Source organism: Ischnura elegans, chromosome 9 (assembly GCF_921293095.1).
Source record: "Ischnura elegans chromosome 9, ioIscEleg1.1, whole genome shotgun sequence".
Lineage (NCBI taxonomy): Eukaryota > Metazoa > Arthropoda > Insecta > Odonata > Coenagrionidae > Ischnura > Ischnura elegans.
Window position 1 is genome coordinate 20,803,986 of NC_060254.1, and position 27,798 is coordinate 20,831,783.

At 39.4% G+C, this 27,798-nt stretch overlaps 1 non-coding gene across 1 annotated transcript; it reads right to left on the reverse strand.

Moving 5' to 3' along the window:
• Window positions 1-17,580: 17,580 nt before the first annotated feature.
• Trnad-guc lies at window positions 17,581-17,652 on the reverse strand. Its single transcript has one exon. It is a non-coding gene; the product is annotated as a tRNA-Asp (tRNA).
• Between the last annotated feature and the right edge of the window lie 10,146 nt (window positions 17,653-27,798).

Below are 27,798 nucleotides of genomic sequence, written 5' to 3' on the forward strand. Positions count from 1 at the left end.
CCCCAAGTAAAATATGTTTATTTAAACAAATTAACATTTTGTCTCGGGTAAAACCTATGAAATATTTGTTCGTACATTCGTTTGAATAGGGCTTATACAAGACTTTGGGCTATTAACGGTACGAAGTTAGAATAATCTTAGCACTTGTAAAATCAAGCCCGCAATCACAAGAAATAGCTACAAAAGTAATGAATTTCATAAATAATTTCATCAAGAATATGAATTTCTTTCTTCTCCAAATTGAGGTAAAAAAAGTGGTCGACTACGATGGAGCTAGGCCTTCTCGTAACATCTACTAATATTACAACATGTCAGCTGAATCAGCTGAAAACCTCGGAATTCTTTGAAACTATACAAATTTATTTGATATTCAGTGCAGAATTGAAAAATGTGCCGACTAACAGAACAGACATATGACCGAGTGATGCTTCCGACCTGGGGGGTTGTAGGTATCCACTTATTCTCTGGTAAGGAATTCGTTTTCCTCAAAATAACCCCAAAACTTGAGTAAAAAATACTGAATAAGGTTATTTTTCATGCATTATTACACTTTTCGATTTATTCAAGATTGAAATCTACAAATTGTGGCATTAGATGGAAAAATCCGCTTTTTCAAGCTCTTTAAGAGAAAACTGAAAAGATACAAATGTTATCAAAGCAAAAAAAATCAACCAAAATGTAGGTTATTTAAAAAAAACAAGGAGTACGGTATTTCACGGAATGTTATAGGTGGAATGGAAAGCGGGAAATTGTTGATGGAAGAAAACTTTTTTTTGGAGATCGATGAATTCGACGTCAAACAACGGAGTAAAGATTGATTTTTACGGTTTTAACGATCACAAAGTTTTTTTTGCAATTCTCCTTCATGCCCGCAGATGTAGGAGGGAAAGAACTTCTGATTGGAGATCTAAGCCGAATCCTAAAGGGGAGACGTAAATTCAGATAAAAAGAAGACTAGCGGAGTCCGCGGACGTAAGAAAGAGACAAGAGGTGGCCATTAGGTGGTTGCCTTAGGAAGCAGAGGGAGGGAAAGAGTGTAGCGCGCCCACAAATAAGAAGCGAGCCGTCCGCTACGAAATCCCACTTAACTCCCAGGGCCGTAATTTCGTGTCGTTTTTTACGCCCACAAGGAGGCGCTCCTCCTAGAGTAAAAAAGAAAGTGGGGCAGGACAAGACGCGGTACTACACAGGGCGGCTTACATATCAGCAAGAGTAATGCTCATATGGGCGGAAAAAGAGAACTGCAGGAAACACATTGCAAAACAGTCGCCGCGCTAAATAATACATAGGCACAGCCGCAGCCGACAGCACATAAGCTCCCTCCCCCAGTCATAGAGATAATCTAGATAACAATTAACATGTAAGCTCACATCTAATAACATTAAAAGGATTGCTATATTAGCAATAAACTAGAATAAAGTATAAACGAGAATAATGTTGTAATGAGGCTTTAAGGCTTTAAGTTTAGATTTAAAGGAGTGTTACATTTAAATACAATCTGGGCAGAAATGTAATTTTATTGCTAATATTTTAAATTAATCATGAATGATACGAGAGGGGTTACTAATGGGTTTACAAACCTGTCATTCACATCACTGACGGGCAAAGAGATCCAAATCCCACACAGATAAACCATCTTTAATGGTTAATGACCGAAATTTGTATCATTGTCGATGCAATCTATCAAAAGAGCATTACATAACAGATGTTGTTAAAGTTTATTCGGGATTGCCACCGGATAAGGTTCTCCATCTCTGCCGACGTTTCGATGGCCGAGTCGTCCATCGTCATCAGGGCTTCAAGCTTGAAGCCCTGATGACGATGGACGACTCGGCCATCGAAATAATACGCCGGGAAAACCTCAGATCATTTTTCATTACATAACAGAGCTAATTCCCATAATGCTAAATATTGCATCGGCCTCCACGATCCATCAAGGATGGCAATCTGAGGGAGAAAGGACTTCAAGAAAACCACAACCGTTTGAGAGCACAATCCTTCGCTAAAGCCGCGCATGGCGGTAATGTGTGATATTTCGAAGTCTGCTGCGTGCACAAAGGTGAGACTCACATGAATAGCCACGTGGAAAAATTCCTCTATGCGGGTTTGAGGCTCTCATCCGTTTGCGTAGTTCCCTGTCCCTTGCATTGCCATCTTGGATGAACCACAAGGGATTAACAGCTAGTACCTACGAAACTGGTATAATTGGCATAGAAAATCAATAACCTGGATAGCGTAGTGCTCTGCGCAGTTTCCCAGAATGCCAAAGGTCCGTGGTTCCATTCCCGGTATAGGGAAATTTTTGCTCTTGACGGTTCATTAAACTTCATCGCCGTTCACGCGAAAGCATTGAAATATTTCCCATGGATCGTGAATTTGTATTATTGCGCATTCGATCTTGGCAATTACACTGCAAAAGTCGGAACTGGGTATTATACTGGCTGTATTAAGTCTCGTGGAATTTTACGAGGAGTTGCCTAATACATTAGAGTTCAGCAAGTAAAGCCTGAATTCTGCACCGTGAAAATATAGCATAGCTATTATAAATTATTCTGAATGCAGCCCTGAATTTCAATTACTCCATGAAAAACCTATCTTAAAAGTAGAATATTAAATTCAGGCATCAAAAATTTCTCGTTGTCAAAAGACTATTAATTTTCGTTTTTTTCATATGATTCGGCATCACGGAAAAGCAACGGTAATTCGTCTCCACTGGCGCTTATGCTATGTCCGTAACGTTTTTTTCATCTTATTGTGAACTTGATCTTTGATGACTGAGCCGTGCCTCACTCTACACTATCGGTGAAGCAGCTTGGCGAGTGGTGAAATCCTCCGCCAAAAGGAAATGGCTTCCAGTCAGTAGGGGCCTAACATTGCAAATGGATCCAAACATGTATAAGGGAATGTTTGTCCGCGAGCGGTGGGCATTGTTTTGCCAAAGCTCTTGTCGACTGTTTGGGCGTGAGAAGAGCTGCTCCCGGGAGACGACCAAAGGCCCCTTTTTGGACCACTACCTAACAATCCTCCATCCCTGTTTTTAACCTCGCCTTTTCCCCGAGTCTTCAGTTGGTTTCGTGACCTCCACAGTTCAGAAAGGTGATTTTTTTTGTAATTCGACCGTTTCTTTGTCATTAAATTTTGACACTCTGTTCAACCGTGCCTTTTAATTTTTTGAGCTTTACACTCCTCCGCATACCCCCGGGCCTCAAAGTACGTTTCATGACAATATGAAGTAATTGGAAATAATACCGCCTGATGCCATTGAATTCACACTTTGAGAGGATGGAATAACCACGCTGCGATGTGATCCTCCTTTAAACCGTTGACGGGCGTGCTTCGGACGTGCGAAAAGGTTATTATGAATGGGTCGCAAAGTTCCCCCTTCAACCAAACACGAAGTGAACCACGCTCCGTTGGGACCACCCTGAAAGAGTCGAAGCTGCACCCATATCATGAAGCGGCCATATCTGTCCGCTTCAGGTGATGATCGGCAGGGGTTGGGCTGATAGGGTGGAGAGGGGGAGGGAATATAGGGGATGGGGAATGGGGCGAGGAAGGGGTGGGTGAAAATTCCTATACCCGCTGCCAGGGGGGCTCTATAAAGGAGTTACCACTCCGTCTACTTGGGGCTTGATTTTTGTTGCCAATAGGGTGGTTTCCTATACTTTTTTTATTGCCTATTATTTTTCCTATTATTTTTAATATTATTGCTCCTGGAGTACTTATTTCACGCTTTCAGATTTTTTAATGACGATATCTATTTTTCGCGATTAAATGAAAAGTGAATAAATTCAAGCGCGCGAAAACGTGACGGCTAAGTAGGAATGATGGGAAAACCCCGTGAGACGTCATTCTGGTTCCCGCTGTCGCCGTGTGAGGTGACCTTGGGGCGAGGTTTTGAGCGCTGTTACGATTCAAGGTACTAGCAGGTAGCAGAGTACCCTGCTACCGGGTAGCGCTTGGCTTAAATAAGGATTATTAATACCTTATCAAACGAAGAAAACTTTCCGACCTTAGCCAGTTTTAATGGGTGATTATTAAGAGATGTTTCCCTGAAGTCTGTGCCTCATGCATGCATTGGTAATCTCAGACGATGTAAAACTCCTATCTACTCGTATGGAAACTAGGTCCCTCTGACGTCACGTGGAGTGGCACCGCATGGTCGCCAATCTGGCCTTTTTCAAATGAGGATAAAATTTACCATTGCCATTCGTCTGAACTGGGATTTCTAAAACCAAATAATTTGAATAGTATAATGAATACACCAATGGTGGGTAAGGAATTGCAATCAATGCTTTTCGTTTTCTTTGATGAAGGAAACTACCCTATTTGGGGGCATATCACTTGGTTTTCAAAATTATCCACAGAATGGAGATGAATGCACAGCAATCCACTTACTCTATACATTGCCTGACCAGGCAAACTTCGTACCGCCAAACAATCAATGAACAGTTTAGTAAAACTATTTATAAATCAAGAATAGGTGTACCGATATTTGGTTTTTGGATTCATCTCAGCCCCGAATAGCAGAACAACGAATTTACTCTAGTTGAATTCTCAATATATCAAAATGTTTTCAATATTTTTTACGAAGCTAGATATTTAAATTGGGAAAGAAAAACAGATCATTTAGTAAGTTGCTATGACCGACTTGACAGATGATGCAGTATTACCAACTCCTAAAATAATAACCCAAAGATCGAGATTAATTTTTTTGCGGTGAAATTTTACAATATTTATCGGTCATTCTGCTATTCGGGGCCGCGACAAATAAAAAAAAACAAATATTATTCAAATTGGTACTGGCGTTCTTGAGTTATAAATGTTGTAACTAAAACGATTTTCTGAACAGAAGAGTTAAAATCACGAGTAGTAGCATTGAAAAGCAATGGTTTTTATATATCATACCATAATGATTATAAACGTCGGTTAACAGCTATAATTATGGCTTATTCTTTGTGAAATACGGATCGCTGAGCCCGTTAGCGACGCGAGTGGCGACTTTTCTAAATCCATACAATTACGCAGTGGGTTACACTATATCCAGAGCCAGACGGAGAATAATCCATTATAATATGCGTAAACAATGTGTGAAAACCAGTTCGTCTTGTTGTCGCCTCTACAACGATCTTACGTTACATGACAGCATGGACGGTTCCTTTTGTTTAAAAAAAAGCATTACACGCCACGGGAATTTAATGGGAATATACACGTTTTTCCAGTATATTTCCTATTGTAACCACCGACACGAAAAAAATTCTTCTTTGTGCTTTGTCGTATTACTGCTGTAATTTCTTTAATGACTTCCATATCCGAGTTACTTTACACCTTTCGTTAACCAGATGGATAATTCTAACACGCCCATGTATTTTCGTAGCGCATGCACTCGGCAATGGATTAATTACCTAACTATTATAATTTATTTATTCTAGTTAGAGTGACTGATCGATAACCATGTAATTGGGGAACATAACTGAATTTCAAAGCAACATTAAAGCATCTACTCGAACACAAGGCAGAAAAAAAAATTAGTAAATTTTTCACTGAGTAAAAGTGCTACCGTGTCATGCTAGTCCTAACCGTGGAAGATGACATCTTGGAATGAGTAATTAACGTGGGTATAGTAAGGAATTGAGAAGTGAACTCCGGAAAATACATCGAACGCTGTAACAGTTCGACTAAATTTCAAAATCTTAGGTGCGGAAAATTGAGGTTAGTTCTTCACATGAATTATAGATGGTGTCCACTCCACGCTTAATTTTTTAAACGTGGACATTACAGGGAATTGAGCAGCAAACTCCGGAAAAGACATCGATCAATGCGGCTAAGAAACAGCTCCACGTCATTTAAATTCAAACAACATATGTGCGGGTCCGTTAGTGGTTAGTTCTTCAGATGAATGATAGATGGCGTCCAATCCTCGCTAATTTTTTTCAATGCACGTCCCGAAGCTGTCAAGCTAATGTTTTCGTTAATCCTAATTTATATTTATCCCTAATTTTTTTTATATATAAACCAAGCGGAGAGTAATTTCCACGAGTGTCCAGTCCTTCCATAAAAAGTCCGTGGGTGAGGGGTAAGGGAGTTGCCTCGGGAATAGGCGGATGCCCCGAAGAGTTCAGGGGGGCCTGTTTTTGGGAGGAGAGTGCACAAGCGGAGGTCTGATCGGAGATTGAGGCTACGGGGAGTAGGAGGGAGGTAAAACGCCCCACGTCGTAAAGGGAATAGCTTCCCGGGAGTTATGGGACGGTTTTTCCTCGGCTCGGAGGATGGGAAAGGATTTATGCAAAGAGCGTGACGTGAAATCTGAGTCGATCGCGCGAAGGAGTGGAACGGGAGAGAGATGGGGGGTGGATGGTCTAAGAAGATGGGAAGAGACTCTTAGGGCAGAGAGAGGATAGCAGGAGATGGGAGCAAAGGCGAGGGCAAGGCAAGATGGGTTTAGTGGCGGAGGCAAAAGGAGGTCCAGGGGCAGTTTGAAGGAGCCTCTCCTCCTTCGATGATATACCTCAATGGAAACCATCGAGGAGGCGATGGCAGCCTTTCAATTCCATTACTAAGCACCAACCACGTTATTGCGATCGTTCATCTACATCGGTATCAACAATCACTTTTAACTACCAAGAACCACAGGTGAGTATCCGATTGTAAACAACGCACGCTATTCAATAATCCACAGTAGCAAGGACATAAGGAAGCAAATTGCACTAGCAAAGGAAGCGTTCATGAAAAGGAAAGAGCTTATGAGAGGATTGTTACGTAAGAGTTTAAAGAAAAGGTTAGTGAAGAGTTTGATCTGGAGTGTAGCTCTCCACGGTGCGGAAACGTGGACACTGAGGAAAGAAAACGAGAGAAGATTGGAGGCATTCGAGATGTGGGTATGGAGGAGAATGGAGAGGGTGAAATGGACGGAGAGGAAAAGGAACGGCGAAGTGCTGTATATGGTTGGCGAGGAGAGGCAGCTTTTAGATGAGATACGGAGGAGACAGAAGGTATGGATGGAGCTAGTACTTATCGGGGAGGGGATGTTGAAAAGGGTGCTAGAGGGTAGAATGTTAGGGAAACGAGGGAGGGGAAGGAAAAGAATAGGATTTTTCGATAGATTGAAAGGGACTAGGCCTTACAGTGAATTAAAGAAGGCAGTGCTGGAAGGAAAGGGAGGCTCCCAGATCACTTCTTGAATACTCCATGGAAACCTACCTTAATCGGTAGAATGCTTTAATAATAATTCAATAATCGAGAACAACTGTCAATGAAGGACCGTTAACAAGGAGGTTGAAATATCAAGAGACGCTGTTTCCGAGTTTTTAGCGTGGTCAAAGTTCCACCATCTTGCGTTGACAATTCTTGGACATCGTCTCCGACTGATATTTTGAGGTGGCTAAGTTTTGTTCTGCAAATGAACTACATCAAGTTAAAAATGCCACCATAATAACTGGTATATAGCCGGTTATTGTCATCGGAATGTTACGATTATTCGCGATACTTCTATTAATGTATAAACTGTGTCCTGTTAGCCACTTCACTGGTGGGGATATCCTTGAAAATATACTTTTGTACTGTAATTGCTAGTTTTCTACTGGCTATTATAAAATTAAATATCAGCATATGTGCAGGGAAATGACTATTTTAGTCTCGTAAAATTTAATTTTCCCCCGAGATGGTAGTAGAACGTGACCGTGGTGATTGATAATAATTTTTCCCTGAGGAAAAGATGTTTGAGACATTACTTCGTAAAACGTGCTAATGAAGTGGATTATTAATGTTTTGGTCAAAGTAGGCGTGGCTTATCCTACCCAAGCACCCCCATTCTTGACACACTTCGCTACAAGCTCGGTAAAATTCACAAAATAATGCATTTACCTTCACTATTTTCACACAAGATCTCCTTTTCATCTAAAAATAGCAATACCCGAGCACAATATCACACGTGGAAGTATTTTTGGAAAGATGTTTCATTTTGAAAACGTGATGCAATGGCGGCGGACATCTTGGAACTCGGCGACTCAATTTGCATTGGGACTCGAACGAGGTCTCGTATTATCAACCGTTTGAGTCGGGATCAAGATTTGAGTAACGTTCTGGAATACGGTCCTAACAATCTCCTGACAGAGTTCACCCTGAGGGCTGGTTTTCCAGGAATTGGGATTGTCGACGGGGAAGGATGAGGTTCAGTTTCCAGTCCACGAGGGACGTTGTAAGGGGATGTGGGTTTCCTGGTAGTTGCCAAGGATCGAGAAAGGGTTTGACTAGAGGGGATTTGGAAGGAAAGGGGTGGAGAAGAGAGTTCTTTGGCGATTCGAAGGCATTAAGGGTAAGGAGACAGCTTGAACGTATATCGATGGATATTGGAGTCGGATAAGGAAAATAATGGGTGAGGAATCTGGGGGTGAGATAAAGAGCTAGTGGAAAGCGTGAATTAGATACCTAAGGCGGAAAAGCGATGGGCATCCTGAAGAAAAAAAATTCCCTAAATCACCACGGAGCAGCGGATAAACCGGAGAAGGACAGGTAGGAGAAAATAATGAGGTGAAGGAAAAACGAGGTAAAAGACCTGGGGAGGGGCGAAAATTGCCAGGAAGGTGATTTCAAAGTAGGTAGGTAGGTTGGTAAGGGGTTTGGCGAAAGGATAGGAGGCTTACGGGGAAAAGAAACGATGGTGACTTGAGCGGGCAATAAGACGAGAAAGAGGAAGGACCAGAGATAGCGCATTCAAATAAGGGTGTGGGTTAGTAACTCAATGATCTTCGCTAGGGAATGCTATTTTGGACCGCCCATTGTTAATTACATTTTAAAACTGTCATTTAATTTAAGGGAATGATTGAACAATGCTTAAAATACAGCAAAATTTAATTTGTAGGGAGATGTTACGAAATTTGACGTCGCGATTTGAATTTCGTATTGTTTTAGGGCAGAAGGCAAATTAAAATGGAATTTTAATACTTATCCGATCTATTTCTCCCTTTTTTAATGTTCGTTTTATTATATTTACATCGTAAAATTAGCCTGTCCATTACAGTGGCCCAACTGGAATTTGTACGTGATTCACTTAGTGGTTAGCGCACTGAACTCGAAATCCAAGTATCGCTGGTTCGAGGCCCAACGAAAGAAACCGTTCATCTTCCTCTAATCATAAACATTTCAAAATTATTTAAGATGAAAAAGAAGTTTTTCTTTAAGATAAAATGGATCGACCGATTAAGCCATGAGGAAGTGCTAAAAAGAGTTGGGGAAAAGAGAAATCTTCTAAAAACCACATGGAGAAAACGGGACAGCATGGTTGGCCTCATTGTGCGGCATGATGGCCTGATGAAAACAATCGTTGAAGGAGAAGCGGAAGGGTAATGGACAAGGGACGGCACCAAATGAGTTACATAGGACAGGTTATAAAGGATGTAAAAGAAAAGAAATATGTCCTTATGAGCGGCTAGAGAATTGGCTATGCACTCCGTGGGCTCGGGTTCAAGTCCCGGCGGTGACGGATATTTTTTTAGAGAAAGCTCGATCCCTGCTTCAATGTTGCGCGGAGCACATTTCAAGCGCACATCTCCGTCCGACGGATGATGGGACGTTAAGCCTTGGTCCCTTTGGCGCTTTTCGTTAAGAGCATGGTAATGCCGACGCCGGGTTTTTCTCCATCCTTGCATCCATATCCTTCCCTCATGGCACAAATGACCTCATCCGTCGGTCGCCTCATCCAAATGGCATACCATATGTCACCATGAAAAGGCTCGCGAATGAGAGAGCGGATTGGAGAGCTGTATCAAACCAATCCTAGTGTTATTGCCTTTTGTTGCAGACGATGATATAGTTTTTTAATGTGCATTTGACTCACTCACAGTATTGTTATCAAACGGCTCAATTTTTCTTACATAGAAATGATGGGGACAATGACAGAGGCCGATTACACTATTGAAAAAAATAATAATCAAAAAACATAAACGAGTTGGACTGAACAAACATTAAATTACCATCTCTATTTGCCTTCTGCACCAAGCAGTACGTACGGAATTCAAATTGTTGATTCAACGTTCGTAACCTCCCCCTGTAAGTACCAATATCATCGGATACATTGCTTGTACTCCAAACTGTGCCGCTTCGCGCAATGCGGGTATTTTATTGAAAAACGCTGACGTGCACCATTTATGATAGCTCAATGAGTCTAGACTATTCCATTGTTCTTCTAAATGAACTTTGACGTTTGTTTCCCCGTCGATAATCTGAGTTAAATACCAGTGGATATCCCAACTCTCTCTCCGTATTAGCTTATCGTACTATCAAAACACACCATGAATGAAGTGTTTTGCACGCAGTCCTGCGAACGAGTGCAAATATACACTAAGTGTAAAATTTTCTGTAATTTTGTTTACCCGGGATTCTAATCCCAGCTGAGCCAAGATGAATTTTTTCATATACACCACATATTCTTAGACACGTCACATTCTCTTCCATTTCTCCACCTATTTACTAAGATCCCCTATCCTAGTGAGATGAGACATTCAGCATTAAATGCAAGAATTGTATGAATTGCTAAGTTATGTGTTTCTTTTGTTCCAAATTCTTTGTTTCTTTTTAGATAAAGTTTCACTTTTTCTTAAGATACAGTTTCATAGTTTTCCTTACTTCGAGAAACTTTCCTTTTTTTCTCTTCAACAACCCTCCCTTTCCTCTAATCAACAACTCGTTAGCAACATAAATATTTAAATATCAAACCTTAATGAAGATACGGTAGTGCACTCATTTTAACTCACTCTTCCTCTAGAGGGAAAAGGTTTCTTCAAAATTTTACAATTAAATCTCAGCTACTGAGTTGAAATAGCTCACTGACCCTTTGCTTTATTTTACTGAAATACAGTACAATAAAGCAGAGGGTGAAATTCGCCGTGAAAAAATATTATTTACCCGGCGAAGCCAAAATATATTTCTTAAGTATATAGAAATTTTTGGTGAAAAAATTGTTCTCTTCCACATGTAAATACTTAAAAGAAACGTGTACAACCACAAAGCTAGTCAAGAAGTTATAAAAACCCCGTATTTCCGATAGAGGTTCGTCAAGTTTGCATAAAATAAATCACAGAGTAAAGACTTGTAGCTATTATTATTAATAGAGCACTCTCAGAAGTGTAGGTATAAAATAAAGCGCAAATGGGGACATGTATCAATATTTGGGAGATTGGAGATGTAACGAAATTAAAATGAGACCATTTAAAAGGTAGAGCAAAGCAATTAAGAGCAGATTAGAAGTACTTTTTAATCAGCTGCGACTTACAAGCAGGATCTTCGGAGGGACTTCGCATTCCGCAAGACGTCACTCAAGATGGAAGAAAACGGAGGGTGGAGATGCAGGCAGATGCCTTGTAAGATAGAAATCGTACAAAAAATCGTACGTCATGAAAGGACGTATGGATAAAATTGGAAAGTGAAGGTGTTAGGAAGGTGTTACATAAGAGGAAGTTTGCAGAGATTGCTCAGAGTCGCTTTTGTCGGTTTAGATAAGAGAGAAGATTCAGGAAGTCAGATTAAAGGAGCAGAACATGTTAGTGGAAAAAGTAAGAGACTAAGTGGGGATGGAAATTCGAGAGGCGTGAGCTACGCCTTCATTTGACCAGAGCAAACGAACGAGGAAAGGAAGTCAGGGAAAAGGGATAGGCGGAGAAATATCCAAGAAGAAAACATATGCCAGGAAAGCTATTTTCCTTGAATAACAAAGAAAAACTGACAAGTCTCTCGGCCAATATATTTTATTTTATCACAGTAAATTTGATTAAAATACTGGTAATGACTCATCAATAATCCTGTTAGTTCACCGGGTACAGTGGAGGAAAAAATCAACGCGAAGCTTTTTGGAGTGTGAAAGTGGCCAGTTCAGGAACTACTTGAAGACTTCTGTCTTCCAAAATTTTGTTCTCGTAATGCTCTCATACAACCGGGAATATTAAAAACTGTTTGCTCTCCCATTCCGGGGAAATAATCATATTATTCGCATTATCACAACGTGCAAAAGATCCGCGTCGATCCAGCTACGAATTCATCCCCATATTCTCTGAAGTATGCTGCGCACACGTCTCACTTGGAGTTTACTCCTGTAGGGACATATGCGAACGCGGACGGTATATTTGGAATTGAAACAGCCTTAAGGCTCAATCGTTCCAATGGTGCAGTAAGTAAAGTATATGTACGTATATAAGTATGTAACGAACCAGAGGTTTCTTCGGATCAAGTCTTAGTGACGGATGATTTGATTCTGCAAACACGCTGGACATTTTTCTGATCTTATAACTTCGAAAAAACTAGCAGTAGGTCCAGAGGATGTGGCATGGATATGGGATTCTTACACACTTATTTATTTGTTGAAATTCAACTCCTACCTTGCATAACCATTACCGCAGTTGACTATTTAGTGAGTTTCGACTATCTTTTCCGCGTCGTTCAGCTCCGTTTTAGTCCGTGACCATTAGCTTGCATAAGCGATTGTTGCCATAAATAGAAAATAACCACGGTACTACGATCTTTGTACCTTTAAGTTTTCCCTGTGGTGACTTACAGTGTGCCGAGCCATGTGCCTCTGGTGGTAGAAAGCATAACTACAGTACCACCCATCGATCATATGTTAATTTTAAGTGTAATTTTTTTAATCTTTAAAAGTTAAACTTTTTCCAGCTATGATTTTCTGTCACAAAATTGTGCTCCTCTTTCAATTATGAAAATCTCTTGTGGATCAATAATTTTCAACAGCTGCAGGAGGATTGATACGGAAGCTTCATATTATAAGTGTGAACCAACTGCCTCGGTTATTTGCTTAAAAATTCTGGTTCCTACATTTTCTATCATACGCGGAATGATGCCGAGGCTTGATTACATTCAATCACTTTATAAAATCAAAGAAATTTACTGTAGATGAAGCAATTCGCTATTTGGATCGCTACTAACCAACTACGGCACGAATATTTTCCACTTTTTGCGAATGATTACCCTTTGGTAATACTTAGCTACCGATACGAACAATTTATGAAATTGAAAACGGGTAAAAAAGATGCATTTTAGAAATTTCATCAAGTAAAAACACAATAAAAACAGCTGATATCATGACTGACATGCCAACAATTTATAAAGCGTTGAGGCATCCCGCCCGATTCCAGAGCAAAACGAGATCGCAAATAATCGCGGTATCGCGATCTCACATAGTATATCTTCCTCCTTTTAGGTAGGTGTATTCTTTAATCTCCCTCCCCTTCGGCCACTCATCATCTTTGATGCCACTGAGCTCATTTAAGCTCACTTTTCATTTTAGTGAGGCAGCGGAAGCCATAAAATGTTTTGCCGCAGAGGCTCCCTATGTCCGGCGCCATTCGGTGCACGTTTATTTACCGCCCGCATCCACAGCATGGGTCATGAATAAACCACCAACGCCACCACTTGCGTCAATTTTTTGCACACTTTTACCCCTCCCTTCTGCTGTAGAATTTGGCTCCCCATTCCTTTCCCATAAGTTTCGCAAAAATTATCACAATAATATATATTCAGAGACAAAAATCAACCAAGTTTTAATTAATTTTCTTCTCTTATGTGGTGATTGATATGATGAGCTGTTAATGGAAACAAAATATGCATTGCTTTTTCATCCTTCGCAGCGACGAACACTTTTCTATGCATCCACTTGTCCTGATGATTAATGTTATTGTTTATCTGTGCTGCCACATGTATCGGATGCCAACCCCGCCAATAGAAAACTCTTCTGTGATGCCTAATTTCATATGTTACAATATTATGGATATCGTATGCTATTAATGAGGTGCGTGAATGAAACAAATACGTAAGTTATAATTACATTTGAGGGGTTGGGAGGCCAAGGGGTACAAATTATATTTTTCTAAACAAACTTAGGGGAAGAAATTAGGTAAAGAAAACAAACGATATCTACAGGGTTCCCACTCAATCTAAAATACCAAATTAACGGTTTTTTCCAGGTTTTCACGGTCTAAATGTCTTCCAATTCACGGTTTGTAGATAAACCATTTTAGGCAGAAATATTGATAACGTAACAATCATCGGCTGCACGTTAACTACAAATTTAACAAACTCGATAGACACCGTGAATACAAACGCAGCAATGAAAGTGCTATCTCTCCTGACGTCACATATCGTTTGCAAAATTTAGCTCCGGCTCAAGGTTGTGCGTGGGAAAATAGAGGGACCAGGGTACCAGGGATGTTAAGAAGTGTCTGAATTTTCACAAGTGTTAATGAACTCTTTGGCTACCAGTCTTCCGACTTTGGCATTGGCTTAAGGTCAATGTGTCATCACGACACACGGACCAATAATTGCGCTTCGAATAAACGTGTCCAGATAAATCCATGGCCATGTCTGCGCTTGACTGACCTTGAAATACGATCGAAATATCCATTTTTCTTTTAATATGCCAATCGTAGTCGTGCGATCTTAAAATCAAGACTGAGAGATTTTTGAGGCTTAAGGGCGAAATTCACGGCTTTTTCCAGGTTTTTTCACGGTATGCGAAATTCTCGGCTTATTCACGGCTTTAAGGTTTTCAAGGTTGAGTGAGAACCCTGATCTACTAGATGTTTTGTGTTGCATTTGATTTTCCACTCGATGCCAGCACAGAACAGAGACTCACTCGTATCCTTTGGCCACCAAGTTTTTGCGTATTTCTTCAATCAAATTCAATGTCTAACTCGGTTTAGAAAAAAAAACAACTTGTACCCCTTGGCTCCTCACTCTCTCGTATCATGGAGCTTAAATTAACTGGGGCATGAAAAGTTAATCTAAACTTGAACAGCAATAGGAATATAACTTGACAGTCCAGTGATGAGATCGGCTAGAGCAGGGGTCTCCAAAATACGGCCCGCGGGCCGGATCCCGTAGGGCTTTCATTCGGCCCGCGCACTCGTTACAAGCATTGAATATTGTATACTTCAGTAATCGGCAAATTTGCTATCCGGCCCGCGGGGCGATTCGCAACTTGGAATGTGGCTCTCGTGGCCTAGTAAATTGGAGACCCCTGGGTTAGAGCATAAAAACAATTTAAACACCTTCATGTGGAATAAAACATCAAGGTGCAAATATCATAATTTATGAAAACATTTTAGCATTGAGGTCATCACGTAGAGCAGTTGCCACTTCAATTCTCCTATAGGAATTTCTTCCTCGAAGTTGATGATTTTCAGCCAGCATTTAGTCAAGGGGCAGATCAAGGTCGTTGCTTAGGGGTTAACTATTATCAGCGGCATGTTCGGCAGTATCTCAAACCAATAATTTGCATATTATTATGATGCATGCATAAGTTAATTTTTAAATAGCGATCAATTTTGATCAAAACATTGTTAATTAAGCTGTTGAAATAAAAACTTTCAGTGGTGAGCAAAGTAAATAAAGTGCTTTTCAATTGCTCCTGAAATACGGGGGGGACAACCGATCTCCTCCCTTTATCACTCCTTCCGCTTAAGACCAAGAAGAGTAGACAATAATAAACAAAAGATACACAAAGAATACACAAATAATACACAAAAATATAAAATAAAAACAACTGAATTTTTGTCACCAAGCAGATTGGAGCAGTAAAATTGAGACCATTTTGAAAAAATGCATGGTGTTACAAAAACCACAGAAACAACTTTTGAGGCAGCACTATAGAGCAAATAAATATAGAGCAGAATTAACAAAAACAATATGCAAAAGTAAAACAATACAATCCGTAATAGCTATATGTATCCCTTTTTATATGAAAAAGCGAGTAATCCGATGTTATATGACACAGAGAAATAGCATATGACTAAATAAACAAGACAAAAATCATCTTATATAATTTTTCTATCTCATGTAAAGGGAAGATTAGTTAAAAACATTAATAATTTAAGTGTTCTACCGGTTAACGTAAGCTTTCAATGACCATTAAAGAATCACTCTGACCGTCTCCACTACCACTATTATATACCTTAGGCCGACAAAAACGCTTCGCACTCCTTTTAAATTTTATTTCGCTCCCAAACAATATGACGGTATCCGGAAACGAATTCCACAGTTTTAAAGATGAGATGAGGAAATAATGATAACATATTAAATACTTTGATGTGGAATTTTGGAATTTTTTTAGACGTGTCCATCCATCTCTTGTAGTTTTTTTCGAATGAATCCTTACACTTTACTTTCTCAAAATAAAAGATATTTAAAAAGCTATTACTAGTGGACTTGCAGAAAAATTCTAAAAGCACGTTCTAATTGTTAGACTATTTTATTTTGAATTTACGTGAGACCCGCAATTCTGGAGCAATATCTCGAGTAGAAGCTCTTTTTCAGGGCAGCGTCGTACCACTTTTGCAATTTTTTTAGGGCAATGACCGCAGTGTGAAATTATGAGAAAAATAGCCTCTGAAAACCGTCGTTGGTCCGCTGAAAATACTTAAAGTACATTTTTTAAATCCACCGAAATTCAGTTGCAGTAGTCGAAAACCTACAGACAACATTGGGCTGTTAAGGAGTAGTAATTATGGAAATGAAAAACTCAGAGATTCCATAACCGACTAATTGCCAAAAAACAACTTCCCACTCCCGTTCATAATATCTATAAATCCTATTCCCGTCCTTCTCCTCCTCCTACCAAACATTTTCCCTCCACCACGGTATTTTTTAAAACCCCTCATGGTCAATAATTGCTCAATCCAAATTATTTTCCGTATCTAATCCAAAACATTTCTCTACTCACCTACCATGTCAGGCACATCGTCATTTCTCCTCCTATCCGTCCACTTTACCTTCACGATTCTTCTCCACACCCACATTCTGAACGCTTGGAGTCTCTTTTCGTCCTCATTTCTCAACATCCAAGTTTCCGCTCCGTACAGCGATACACTCCAAGTTTTCCTGCATAACAGAAAATTACTTATACCACTTATTTTTTATCAGAGTGCGACCCGGGTTTCAAAGAATTATCATCATCTTTAGGCGCTAATAATAGATAGGTGACGATAATTTATTGGAACCCGGGTCGCGTTCTGATAAAAAAAACGGGGCAGTCGTGGGACTGGCCGACAGAAGTGAAAACGTAAATAATTATTATCCATTTATTTTTATATAGATTTAATATTATTAAAGAACTAATTTTTCCAGTAATACTCATTTTTCAACAAAAATTGAAATTATTTTTTTCAGCAAACTGTTTATTATGAAATATATATTTTTTAATACGATGTGTGTGAATAGAAAGTAATATAATTTTTATATTAAAATATAATATGCTTTTATTACTTTTATTTAATATGCTTTAAACCTATAATTGTTCACTATGCACATAAAAGAAACTGCCTTAAATTGTACTGACCTGTATTTTTATAGCGTGTACACTCTTCTGCACGTTCATGCACGGGCTCTTTATATTTAATGAACTTATACAATATACACTATAGATTTTTATTTTCAATTTTAATATTTTTTAAATAAAAAGACTTTAACAGTCTATATATTAACAATGTATTAACAAAGTTTATTTACTATACCTAGTCAGCCTGCGTAGTTGAAATATCCATTGTAAAATTTTTTTAATCGTATGAGATTGAGAAAAAAATTCTCCCCGGCGGGGAATCAAACCCCGGTCTCCCGCGTGACAGGCGGGGATACTGACCACTATACTACCGAGGATGTGATACTAAGAGACGAATTTTAAGACGGAAATATATATCTCGCTGTAGCGATCGCGGTGTCGGGTCGGTGACGCTCACGCGAATTCTATGTTTTTTCCCCATCCCGCAAAAGTGTTTAACGCCGCTAAAGAAGTTTTCACTTCAATAAGTGGTATATGTAAATGCCTGATATCCAGGAAAACTTATAATGGAATACCGCAAAGTAAATCAAGAATTAGTGAATTTTGATGCACTCCAAATTAGACTCTTCACTAGTGTTTTCTTGAAATTCTTACATAGAAATCTTCTCATCAACTCCTTCCCATTCATTGACGCCTCCTTCGCTATCTGAATCTTTTTCCCTGATTTACCAATAGCTGTTTCCGTTTTCCTCTAATTTTATGTCCAAAACGTTAAACGGAATGCCTGCTCAAGTTAGTGATTACCAAATTATATCTTAAGCCTCACATTCCTCGACAGCAATGCTTTACAAAATCGCATAAGTCTGTCCTTCTTATGAATAATCTCAATGCCATATTCATGCAATAACATATCTTGATTCCATCCACTAAATTTTTATCATTCTTTTCCGGACCAACATTTTGAACGATTTTAATATCTTCTGGACCCCATTCCTCAGTGTACACGTTTTAGCAGCATATAAAGCTACATCTAAAATCTTTCTCTTCAATAATATATTATTATAGCCTAATTACACGCAGTAATACTTTAAGGCCTTGCCTTACTCCCCTCCACATGGTAACACAATTTACGTAAGAGCATTACTTAATCCTCATCTTTCCTCTTCCTTCCCCCTCCAAAAGCACTCCTACCCTGTGCCGGGAACACTAAGGGTCTCCCCATCCCTCTCACCGGCATTGCGTGAGTTTGTTTACGATGGAGCTTGTTTGCCCGGACCAAACCTAGGCGACCGGATCGTTTAATTCCTCTCGCCTTATCCGTTTTCCCATTCCGGGAATCTCTGCACCATGCTCCCCACAACATCGCCGGGGCAACACCGCGGGACCGCAATTCCGGCGCACTCCTAGCCCACCGAAACTCGGCGGAACCCAGGGAAGCGAAGGTCGTTAGGACACTTATCCAACAGTAGGGGCAAGGTGTTGGCAGAGTGAATTTTTCATTCATTAGGGGGCGCTAATCTTCATGCGTTAGCGCTTGCGGCAAGAGTGAGTTCAAACGAGATTAAACTCATAGAATAATTATGCATGCTAGTTCATGAGTCGATTGAAAGCTCGCCCTTATTGAAATTAAAACTCAATAAGGGTCACATCTAAGATAAATGGATATATTCGATATTAAATTTTGAAAATGTGTATTTCAAAAACAATGTTTATGAATACTAACGCAAAGAACATAAAAGAATTGGAATGAGAGAAGCAAAGGGATACCATTTTTCTCAACAGCTAGGTAAAGATAATTGTTAGAGGAAATACACAAAAATTAGGTGCCAAGGTATACGAGTGAGTCTCAGTTCTGTGCTGTCATTCAGTGTAAAATCAAATGCACTATATCAAGTATCTAATTCATCTTATTTGTTTTCTATACCAAATACTGTGCCTAACTTCGTATAGAAAAAAGAAATCACTTGTACCCCTCGGCTGCCAAACCACTCAATTGATCTTTCCAAAATTTGTGACTTGAGGTAGCCAAGGAGATGGAGCTGTGTTTTGACTGCCTTTATTTTCCAAGTTGTACTCTCTTTTCCCTGATTAACATGCAAATAGGTAGAACAATTACATGAAATTAACAGCACTTAAGCAGGATTATCGAAATTTTCACAAATGAATACAACAAGGCATCTTACATACATTCTTGAGCATGTAAATGCGACATTGTACGGCCAAGAAAAATCGAAAATATTCTTCCATGAATATGTTTCATGCAGAAATATTCAAAAAATGAGAATAACGGCGTAGAAACAAACTTACACGGATTCCAAGTGAGGAATCATATGAATGTATTCAAATAGAAAGTATCTAGAAAAAGGTAAGGAAAGAGCTCTCAGTTCTCCCAGAATAAGTGTTTAAGATGGCGTTGTCATTCCATGTGGCATTTTCATAGATTAGCTATAAATATTTCATTTTTATGAGCTTCTTCATTTCATTCCTAAAGTAATACCTACGGCCCTCAGACTATTAATTAATTTTAAAACTTACAAGAATAGCCTTAATAAATAGATAAATTATGCAGATGTATCTTTGACACCTTATCAGCTCGTAACACCATATACGTTGTAGGGATTGAATATAAATTAGGGACCTTTAGTTCCTTCAAAACCACAAAAAAACTGTAAGCTGGAAAAAATTCTAAATATGCAACTACTTTTTATAGCATGTAAATGTAAAATATAAGGTTAAGAAAATAAAAACTATTCATCCATGAATGTTTATCATACATAAATGTAAAAAAATGAGCATTATGGCGTAGAAACTCAACCTTACATGAATTCTCGGAGAGGCATCGCATGGATATATTCCATTAGAAAGCTTCTAAGAAGCAGAAAGGAAATAAGCTCGTATTTTTCCCAGAACAAGCGTTTACGATAGAATTATCACTCCACGTGTCAGTTTTCAAAGATTAGATAAAAACATTAGTTTTTACAAGACCCTCGATTTTAATACTAAAGTAATACCTACGGCATTTACATTGATAAGTAAATACAAAAATTACTAGAATAGGTTCATAAAATAAATACATTATGCAAATATATCATTAGCAACTTTTCAGCTCGTAACATCATAGACTAAAGAATAAATGTGACGCATAGGGATCTTCAGTTCCTTTAAAACCATGCAGTAAGAGTAAATTGAAGAAAACTAAATATATAACTACTCATAAGATACAGAAAATAAAAAATATTTTAAAAATATTACCATAACTTCCAATAAGTAAACAATTCCGCCCACATTGAACTTATTGAAATCTGCAGTCATATTTATATTTCCCTTACTTAAAAGGTACATAATTCTCTGAGATAATTAATTTATTTCAAGCTAAGTACATTAAAATTATTATCTATGTAAAAATTCAAAAAGTGCCGTCTTCATCGACTTCTCGAGTAAGTCTCGTAACCCATGATTTCCTCGCTATTGCATTCCAAAAAATACCCCTCCTCTCTTGATATGGGTACTCACCTAAAATTTTCTCGGATTATTTTAACCCACAATCCACACGTTTCTCTGATATCCTCTTTTCCTTTTTCCTTTCTGCAGTTTCTTTTTTTAGCATTTCATCTACACGGTCTATGCACAAATTTTCTTTTCACTTTCTCCGAGCTTTCACTTCCGCCATTCCTTCGTTTAATCGATATTCCTCCAGGCTATTTTCATCCCAAATATTACAAATATATGATGATGGGCTTTCTCAGAATTGTGGGTCCTTCTTGCGGCTATTCACTACGCTTAGATGATCACAACATACCAACAGCTCTTCACACGGCTCATGGGGACTGTAAAGGTTGGAAATGAGCATGCATAAATCCACTCAACGAAATTTTTTCTACCAAGCATTATTCCAGAGGAAATATTAGAGTACGTTGAAAGCTTATAGCTGAAAAATTATAGCGTAACGTTATGAAAAAATTCTATGCAAAGAAAAGGCTTGTAAAGAGTCTGATCTGGAATGTAATCAAGGAAATTCAATATCCTAGTATTCTACCACACACACAAAGATTCCTTTATTCATTAATTATAAATCAAGATATTCATTCATAAATAAAACAATCCTCAGTGAAATCGATCACTCTTGAAAAAACTGTGAAAATCACAGTTTTTTCGAGAATGATCGCAGGCTTCGAGATGACCTCTCTAATTGAACGTTCGATCCGGCTGAGTGACCCGAAGAATCTATCTTCAGAAACTAGTACGCTGAAATCCATCCTACGTCTTAATGGTTACGACAACGGAGCTATATCCCGCATTTTTTAAAAGATTATCAACAAGGACAGCAGGAACAATTCCCAAGACACAGAAGACATCATCAGCCAAAAGAAAGCCTTCCTCCCCTACGTGAAAGGAACGACGGATAAGATCGGTAATATCCTCCGGAAATTTGACATTAAAGCCATTTTTAAACCACACGCCCAAGTACGACACCTTCTGAGAAATGCCAAGGATAGGACGCCACTTAAAATTGAAGGAGTATACGAAATGCCCTGCCGATCGTGCGAGAAGAAATACATCGGGGAAACGGGATGAACGGTCAAAACTCGTATAGAAGAGCACAAGCGGACCATTTGACTGCGTTACTCTTCAAAGTCAGCCGTAGCGGAGCACGAAGCCACTGGACATGAGATCGACTTCGAAAAATCAAGAGTCATCGCGAATTTTAAAGCCCGACTCATCTGCGAGGCCATAGAAATAAAGAAGAACAAGAAAAACTATAATAGAGACACAGGATTAAGAATCAGCAGTACTTGGAACCCAGTCATCCGCAACATTTCGTTATCTTCCTCCTCCAGTCCTAACTCCTCACACCCCCCGCCCACCCTTTCCACCTGAAATATAAAAAAAGGCAGCAAAAACCAATCCCAGCATAATTCCCTTGAAAAAGTGACCAGCAGTCGGTCTCGAAACGTCGGGGCAATCTCCAGTACAACACGTGGCATACACCCGTATGCGACTAATTTTTAATACTCATGAGCCGCGAAAGCTTCAATCAAGGAATTCTATCCACTCGTATAGAATCTAGGTCCCTGTGACGTCACGTGGAGTGGCATCGCATGGGCGCCAATCTGGTCTTTTCCAAATGATGTTAAAATTGACCATTGACATTCGTCTAAACTGGGATTTCTAAAACGAAATAATTTTTATATTAGGAATATAGTAATGGTTTGTAACGAATCGCAATCAATGCCTTTTGTTTTCTTTGATAAAGGAAACTACCCTATTCCCGAGTAACCTTCCACGAGATGTTTTTTTCAGCTATCGCGGACGGTCTACACGGTCCACCCTCTATACATTCTTATCAAATCTTGCACCCGATGCGATAGAAATCGCTTATCTGCAGCCTCATTAGAGCCTGCCGTCTTAAGAATCGGTCCCGCAACGCCATTACAATTTCTTATGGCATTAAAAGGAGCCGAGTTTACCATTCGATTAAAAGGAAGATACTTGGTTCCCATTTGTGATGAAGCATCAAGGGTCCCAAGTCATTCGCACCACCCTTGGGAGGGAGCGGAATACGTCAGATTCCTCTCATTTCCACTTGAGAGGGTTAGCCAATCATCTTGCTCCCCTTTGGAATGCAGCCCCACTCAATTACTTTAGGGGACAAGGGTGACCTTTTCCATACTCACGTATCATCCCCCTCAATGATGACATGGCTGTCGGTATTATCTCATTTTGAACGCCACAAAGTCGACAATATGAACTTCAGCAACACATCTTCACTCCCATACATAAAAGAAGTGTGAATTTAATCCTTCTTAATGGATAATTTCAACACATTTCTAGTGTACTACCTCCAGCAGCCCATCATAAATATTGGCCACATAATTAATGTAGAAAGTATCTTTTGGTGGAAAATATCATGAGCGCCTCAAAATTGGCCAACCTTTTATTGCTATGGTACACAAGCTTCTTTCGGTCGGAATTATTTTGATAACAACGGTATGGATTGAAAGAATACTGATGAAAGTGCTGAAAATCATCCAATGGTCATTTTGGCCTAGAACACCATTCAAATGAAAAGAATCGACAAATTACAGGTAGCTACGGAACAGCTGGAGATGAGTATAAAATTCTTCAAATCACAAACGCCCAAAACCCATTCTTGAATGCCACTGGCTTAACTAGGACTTGGTTTGTAGGGGCAGGGGCGATGGATCAGATTTGATGTCAAACACCGCATTGAATAATAATACACAAACTTAAAGAAACCTATTCGAAAGCGTCAATTATGAAAATAAACTATAAAGAAAATAAATAAAAATGAGAAGAAGAAACGCTGGCGGAAGATTGTCCCTCTACCGAGGGTATTTATGCTCCGTATTTCACGCTGTGCGTTCTTCCTTCTTCCTCGCAATCGCCTCTATAATCAGGGATGAGCGGGTTGCTTTCCTTAGGGTTTTACTGAGTTTACCCCTTCTAAATCATTATTTTTAACTGCTACAATACTTGTAATTTACAATGTTATACAGTGTACATTCTTTCCCTATTATTGCTTACATTAATTTACATTGTGCATTAGTTCGCCTAGTTCCCACTATGTCGTCGCTGTTCATGCCCAGTGCAGACGACGTTAGTGGGGGTAATGTTGGGTAGTGAGTGATGTATAAAAAGGGAGACGCAGAGGGAGAGGGGGCAGATAGTGACACAGAAAGAGAGAGAGAGAGAGAGAAAGGTTCTAGTGGACGCACGACGGAGTTAACACGCCGAGAGGAGGAAAAGTTGGGGAAAGCCTTTGCTTTTGGACAACGCTACGCCTGTTCCCACGCATTGAAGGGTCGAAGTCCTGGAAGAAGCCCCTGCCACGATCCAGCAGACGCAATTCACCGTCTGTTTGTCAGAGTATCCTTCTTCTACAGTTGATCCTCGCCGGAAAGGAAGCGTAAGCTAACCAAGCCCCAGTCCCTTATTTCCCGTAGAGGAGCTTTTAAAGTTTCCTGCATATCATACAATTACTTATACCACTCATTTTTTAACAGAGCGCGACCCGTGTTTCAATGAATTATCATCATCTTCATACATCAAATTAATTTCCGCCTGAAGATGATGATAATTCATTGAAACCCGGGTCGCGCTCTGATATAAATTAAGTGGTATAAGTAATTGCCTGATATCCAGGAAACTTATAATGGAATACCGCAAAGTAAAGCAAGAGTTAGTGAATTTTGAGCTTTTAAAGCTTAAAAAAAAGTGTGCTCAAGTGCGTGCTTCATGCTCCCATGCATTTAAGGGAGAAGAAGAAGAACCATTTTGTAAATCTCTCACTGTGCACTATCTATCTAAATTGCCTTGACAGTTAAATCATTTTCTTTTAAAGGCATTGTAAAAGGGTGTTAAATCTCATTGTTCATAATTATTGCAGTTTGTTGAACTATTCAAAGGGTATTTTGTGTTCTGAGGGTTATTTCTTGTTCTCATGTTTTGATTTATTAAAAATTGGTATATGTTAAAAAAATACGCCTGGCATCCTGCTATTTAAGGGGGGAGATTTGTCACCTTATTCGCCGATTCCTCTATAAGCCTTCAATTTTATTATTTTATGCTAATCAAACGGCGCTGGTCGCTTGAAATCCACGATCCCACATCTGGATCGGATGGGGGGAGGGGTGGATGAATGTCGTGGCTTCTCCGATCCAGGAAAAAATAATTACGTGTGTGTCGCCCCGGTGGCTAACCTCACTTGTCCTAATATCCTCGGAGGATCGGACGGGGGGGGGGGGGGTTAAAACTTATCTGGGAGTTGGGACCGGCACAATATTTATGAGTGAAAGCTGTATTTTTTTATTTCCATTATGGAAAAAAAATCTTAATAATAAACTACTAACGTCTCACAAATTAAGTTAGAGAGGCCAAATTACATTTCAGCATCTAATTACGACATTTCAAAGAAGAAAGAATGTCGTAAAACAAGTACTATTTTCTTATGGATGCTTGTTGCGTAAAACATGCAAAGTAAAGCATACATATCACCAAAAACTAGATGTCAGAGGATCATTCGAAGTGTTGAATTCATTATTTTCTCATGCCGCGCCTCAGGGTTGTCTTAAAAACCGCATAATGATGTTTCGGTTTCCGTCAGCTATCATCAGCTTGCTTCCTAGGCCAGCCCTAATAATTCAGAAATTGGAAAATGTACGTTTTCTGGGTGTCAAAATGACCAAAATGAATTTTATAACTATTTGGTAAAATTTGCTTACTTTGAAATAACGGAAAGCCGTGCCCTAAGGGAATTTTCATCCATTCATTTTATATACGATCAAGCTATTTTATGTAGTCATGAAGCTAGTCTTAATTTCCAGAGATATTGTGTACTTGAATAAAAGATGCACTATTAAAGCAGAACACTTGAAACTTAGTCCTACGTGGTCGAGCTAAGAGCCTGGTCCCCTTTCGGTATGTGCCGTTTTGTGCACCCGCGAGTTCATTATTTGCGTAATTACTCTTACTCGAAAGCCCAAAGTCGTCCAAAAGTATTCCACATCTGCAAATGAATTGCGGTAGAGTTATTTTTTATTTTATTTCGCAAGGTGGAAGCGGCGTCAATTTTCAGAGACTGTTTCTCTCGCAATTTTACACCGCGGTCAATGCCCCAAAAACATAACGGAATGGTACGTTCCCCATCAGACAGGAAGTTTTTTGAGGCGAGAAATTTCTCCAGAAACGCCGGTCTCCCGGTTATTCAAAATTAATATAGCGAAAAGCGGAATTCTGCACTCGGACGCTAATCAAAATATCTGCATTGGAATTCCATCTCCCTCGTTTTAAATTGTGAAAATCAAGGACTAAAATAGGAAGTGGGAATGGACTAATTTAAGAAATTTTTATTAACGTTCTTGCGATCCACAAATTAGTATAGAATTGTTCACATCTATTGCGATGCGGGGCTGACTAGTTAAAATTCCCGCCGAGGCCACCAGCGGCCCTGGGAGGGCCCAGGGCCTGTAGTTGCATGATGCATTTCTAGGGACCATCCCGCGCATTTGTAATCATGCAGGCGAGTGTACTTTAACAATGGAAGAAATAGAGCCGTCATTTTCACGTGAATCCTGTACTTGTTGCTTGAATTTTTCTTGAATATGGACTTGTATTTACTTGTGATAGTACGTATTTTGCTAAATTTTGTCATGTTTGCCAGCCTTGGTGGAGAGAGGGATAAGTCCTCACCTGCCAGACAGGAGGTCGCGGGTTTGAGTCCCGCCTGGGTGGGTTGCCAGGGAATGCCAGTATTTGATGAAGATATCAGTTAATTTTAAAGGAAACGAAGGATTATTTAAAAAAATTACTACCCGTTTACATGACTGGTCCTTCTAGGTAACCATACGACCCCGTTCCTTCTAGTATTAAATTCAGGATGTTAACTTCCCGGCTGCATACAGCCCTTTGTATAAAAAAAATCGAAAATTTTTGACGCATTAAAATAGTTAGCCTACGGTAACAAGAATACAATTGTGGACATGTTTAAGTAGACATCAGAACTATAATTGCTGTTGCCTTAAAATTAAAATTGAACGGCCTGGGTTGAATCATAAAAAACAGCTAACGATTTTTAAAAGTTTTTTTAAGGGTAATATGATATTTGGGGGCGCTTGACCACGTTAGGCCCCTTGGGTGACTACTTTGCTCCTGATTACAAATAGAAATGACAATGAAAAATTAAGTTTCGGGATCACTGCTTGGAACCATTCGGCTTCAATATTTTTTCAGAAATATTATCTGAATGCGATGCTTTTTAAAACGATCGAGGGCGTGCTTTCCAATTTTACCAACCATGTAAAAAGTCTTACTTATGGATTTACAGATGACGGTATCATAGGCAGTGACGTCGCTGAGATCGAACTTAATGGTCACGATCAAAGTCGAAATATCTAGTTTTCATCGAAACGCGAACATCAAATTTCCATCTCGATTTCCTGAATCTTTGTCACTTTAAAGTCGATTTAGGATAAGTAGTTCCTACCTTAAGGTAAGCCCAGGTGTACCTTATGAGTCCTCGCCACTCCAAGACACTTCCATCACCTGCAACTCCAATAATTGAATCCGAAATGCCAAGTTCTCATTTCATAGTGGTGGCCACTGACATGCCCACTACAGTAAGAAGTTCACATAGGTCCCAAAGGTCGAAGTCTCGTTCGAGTCCTAGAGTGAAGTGCTTGATTCTGTTAGGAATTATTCCTATTTGTCATGATTCCGAACGGTTGATTTCGATTGGTTGCAACGCGACCGAACTTTGTTCTGCCTAAAAATTTTAAGCGACTCGCAGGGAGTGCTCATATCGTCATCGGAAAGAACATTTTCAAGCATAATAACTCCGAACGCGTTGCAAATCAATCAGAATCAACCATTTGCAATGAAAACCGATAGGAATAATTTCGAACAGAGTCAAGCAAAACGCCCCTCAATAAGCTGTTTAGTATGTCGCAGGCTCTGTCTTTGATCCAACATATAATGACCAAGACACTACACGGGGTTATCTAAAT